Below are 4,754 nucleotides of genomic sequence, written 5' to 3' on the forward strand. Positions count from 1 at the left end.
AAAACAGCCTCTAAGGAAGGGAAATCTGGTCCCTAAAAGTCCAAATCTAGTCCCAAAAGAGTATTTGGGACCAGAAAAAACTGGTCGCCACCCGTCCTAAAAGCCTCCGTCGCTATTGGTCAACAACGACGGGTCAAAAGGACTGGTCGTTAAAAGGTTTTGGGACGAGGAACAAATCTGGCCGCTAAATCATTTTAGAGACTACACTTCTGGTCTCAAATAGACCATAGATATCTTGGGGAAGTCTTATTTTCAGGTCGTTAAAACATATTAGTGACCACCAACAACTGGTCCTCATAATCTTTAGAGAAGAGGACGACCTGGTCCTAGTAATATTTAGCGACCATTAAAGACTTGGTCTTAGAATAGCTTTAGAGACAAGCATCATTTCTAGTCCTTGATTATTCATTTGAGAAGTGTAACAAGTCTGGTCCTAGATTGACCACCAATACATTTCAACAAATATTAAATTGCTACTAAACATCTCGACTAAAAACAATGATATATATATATATAGAGAGAGAGAGAGAAGAGATAGAGACATGAAGGTAGATATAAAGAGTATGATTAATTAATAGGTTCACATCCCATGATCATAGTTTCAGTAATATTTGCTTGACAATAAAATGTAGCTAACATCCGAGCTAGACTATGATATGAAGTTTTGCATAACATTCGTAGCAAACTAATAATGAGCTTGTGCATCTTTTCAAAACTTGTTTCTTGACTAAAGAATGAACAAAAGTTGGGCATAAAATTTAATGTTTCAATCTTCATCAAGTGTTATCCAAAAGCATCAATAAAAGCTGCAAAGAAAAAAAAATCTATTAGATAAACTTTGAGATGTATTATTATTATATTTAATGTAAATTGTTCTATTGTCTAAACTAATAAGAAAAAACTGAACAGATTAAAATATATTGATTAAGATTAAAATTGCTATGCGCAAATGCAGTCACCAACACCTACATTTTGACTGAGTCTACTCCTTTTTCAATTTGGGAGAGAGCTTTCTTTCTATATCTGGGCATGTAACCATACATGTGCGTACTTCCTGGGACATAGATACCGAGGGCAATATGTCTTGCATCGTTGTAATCGAAAGAGATGTTCCATTTTCTTGACATCCTAAGAGAATACTTATTGAATCCCTTGAGATAAGGCAGAGCACTATACATCAAACAAACTTCACTTATTATGCCACTAGGATGATACAGCAACAAGAAGGTATACTTTAGCCATAAGAGCACAAAGGTACAGAAACAAAGGCTTCTTTTGTCCCAAGCTCAGGGAATGAACAAAAACTGGGGAGAAACTTGTTGTGTGTGAAAACCTCATCTAAAGCTAATTGATAGTATTCACAACGATTTAAATGACAACCGATTATGCATGTGTATGTTCCACAACTTCATCTATCAATTGTGGCTGGAGGCTAATAGTTTCGGCAGATGGAGTCCAACTGATACATTTTACAGAAATTTTAATTTGTGTTTTCTTGTTCCTACTGATGCATCTGGAAATAATCTCTTCTGTGATGTTGTAAAGCTTAACTAATGTTGTGATAGTATCTGATGTGTTTGACAGGTTAGTTGGCCTCGAAGGCCACTATCTAAGCCAGCTACAACTATGAAAAATAACAATATAGTTGCTACTTTGCATTCTAGGACATTCTTATCAGGAGAAGGTATGAATGTTGCAACTTTTCTTGCAAAAATTACGTAAAGAAAACTACCCTAAAATTACCCTCAATCTTCTGGAACTATTGCAGTTCATCAATCATATTACTCTTTAATTTCTACTGGCAGAAACGTATTAAAATTTGTTTACAAATGAATGTGAAAATTAATTATGGCTTATGTAAACAGGGAAGTATGCAACGCAGTAGCTGTTGTCAGGGATAATAAAATTAGATTCATCATGGCCTTTTTATAACCTTTGGGAAATGGAACTAGTAGCTCGACCAACGGTATGCCCATGTTGTTTGACCTTAACTAGTTTATCAAGAAAACTTTCAACAAGATTATTTTAAAAAGTGATTCTTGTTTTCTACACAACTGTGTGAATAATGAATGGAAAAAACACCATGGAAGATCAAGGACTCTTCTAATGATATTAAGGATCTATTAAACCAATATAGGATTATTAGCCACTGCTATGTTGATGCCAACAAGCTGATAGATTTCCTTCTATAGGACACAATTGGAACAAAGTTCCCACATACACTGACTTCATCATATTCCCAAATTAAATCAAGGGACTTTTGAATTTGGATAGATAGAAAATTCCATCAGTAAGAACCAAAAGAGACCTACTAGACTTATTTCTTATCCTTATGTTTTAAATTGCTGGAGGAATATGTAACTTGTATATAGGTTATTCCCCCTGTTGCATTTAACTCAACTTATGATAAGATAAGATGAAGTATCTAATTTTCTTATAGGAAGACTTATTGTACAGTTCCCTCAAATCACTCGTAACTTTTTGATTTTCAATGACGAACAAAATGCAATATTTTGACAAAAAAAAACAATCAGATGGCACTAAGAAACATAAAAAATTACATATTCTAAGGCCTATAATCTTGTATAGCTTTGTACTTACACAAAATAGTCGCCAGTGATTAAAAAACCTTCTTGTCTATAGTCACTTGTGATAATAAAAACATGGCCCACAAACTTGCTTCTCCTAATAGTTAAGGATGATTTAGTTGCATCCTCAAACTAATATATAAAGAAACAACCAAGAAAATTAGAAATCGTAATTATATTTTACGTCGGCTATATGTCAAAACTCCAGAACACTACACTATTCCTCACTAAATCACAATAGAAGTAACATTTTCTTAACTTTGAACTTGAAATTTAAATTCATATGTACAGACTTACTAGTCATGCAACTACAGAAAGGAATCTACAACTACAAGCATACAATGGTACCTTGATGCCTACTATTGAGCAAACATTTTAGGCTCACTGGACAACACTTGATTTGGGTGAAAAAACGTTCAGATAATACTCTTGATTACACATTATTTGTTGGTGGCTTGGCAGGTGATGTTACAGATTACATGCTTCAGGAGACATTCAGAGCCAATTATCCCTCAATCTATGGAACTAATGTTGTAACAGATAGGGCAACAGGGCACAAAAAAGGTTATCCATTTGTTAGATTTGGGGATAAGAGTGAGAAGTTACGCACTATGACTAAGATAAATGGAAGTTTTCTACACTAGGCCTCTGTACATTAGTCCTGCAGCTAACAAGAATATTGGTGGTCAGATGCATGCTTTTATAATCAAAGTACTGGAACTCAAAATGAGAATGACCCTACTAATACGACTTTTTTCATTGGAAACTTGGATTCCAATGTAATAGATGATGATCACCTCAGGCAGGTTTTGGAAAATTATGATTAACTGCTTCATGTAAATACCAGAAGGCAAACATTGTGATTTTGTTTAATTTACCAACAGAAGATGTGTTGAGGAAGCTCTATGAGCTTAAGTGGAACTAAACTGGGTGGACAAACCATCCACCTTCAATGGTGTCGTAGCCCTTCAAACAAGCAGTAGTCTCGGGGTAATCTGAACCAGTGGACTATACACCAGAATATGACTCTTATGTTTATGCCCAACCTACTCCAAACCCAATTATGTATTATGCCCAACCTACTGATCAAGACTCTTCCCTCTGTAAAACGCAATACTTATTGGTAAACATATATACAAATTTGACCGTGAAATTTAAATTCACATAGACCAACTCTAAGGTAAAAAGTATTTAGTCGAAACCTTTCAAAATGTAAAATAAAAAGTTCAACATGAATAACAGGACTAATCCTTATTTGGCTCACAAAATTTCAACACAATATATAAACTAGAATATTATTCATGAAATACTCAGATTTTTTTGAATTCGATATGAGATATAAATCTTCAAACACATAATACACTTTAGAAAAATAAATTGTCTATTAGATATATCAACCCAATAATTTTTCCACTGATTATACAAAAGAAAAGAGGTCAGATTCTGAAACCATATACCCATTTCATGTTAGAAAAGAGGAAAAAGAAGAGTAACTGAGATTAAACACGAAAAAACGACATCAATACATGGAAGAAACAAGAGCAACTTGATCTAAAGAGGAACCAACCTGGAATTATTTTTCGAGTAGATCTGCAATAGAATTCCTTTTCCAGCTGAGAAGCAATGACGAAAGGAAGAAGACACCAGATTCGATTTAGGGCAGAGCTGCTATGAAAATCTACAATCAACGTTGAGATTAGATCAGATAATTGCGGCGTTGATATTAGATCAGATAGTTGTGGCGCTGAGATTAGGTCAGATAGTTGCGGCGTTGAGATTTGAGGAAAGGGAAAGTTTGAGACGAGTATGTGTTTTAAGAAAACAAAGGATCCTTATCATTATACTATTGGTTTACTTAAATCTTCTTGTGCCTAATTTTTTTTAAAACACAGTTTTAGTTTTATTTAAAATATATTTTATTATTAAATTTGGCAAATCATCTCCCGCTCAAAGCTTCAATTACAATTTAGGACCAGTTAGTATGTTTGTTAAGGACTAGATTTAATACCTTCGCAATAAAATACACAAATAAGGACCAAAATATAATCTCTTCCTAATAGATATACCTTTAGAGACAAGATTATTAGCTCATCCCAAAATGTTGGTCTTAAATAAGGCTTTTTCTTGTAGTGCAATATTCAATCAAGTGTGTACTTAGAGAGGGTT

The 4,754-nt window shown here is 34.0% G+C and overlaps 1 long non-coding RNA gene across 1 annotated transcript; it reads right to left on the reverse strand.

Moving 5' to 3' along the window:
• Positions 1–549: 549 nt before the first annotated feature.
• Positions 550–4,430, reverse strand: LOC102603728 (uncharacterized). The gene is made up of 2 exons (XR_369049.2): positions 4,156–4,430; positions 550–806 (listed from the first exon to the last, which is right to left on the reverse strand). It is a non-coding gene; the product is annotated as an uncharacterized lncRNA (long non-coding RNA).
• Between the last annotated feature and the right edge of the window lie 324 nt (positions 4,431–4,754).

This window comes from Solanum tuberosum, unplaced genomic scaffold, assembly GCF_000226075.1.
Source record: "Solanum tuberosum cultivar DM 1-3 516 R44 unplaced genomic scaffold, SolTub_3.0 contig00132, whole genome shotgun sequence".
NCBI lineage: Eukaryota > Viridiplantae > Streptophyta > Magnoliopsida > Solanales > Solanaceae > Solanum > Solanum tuberosum.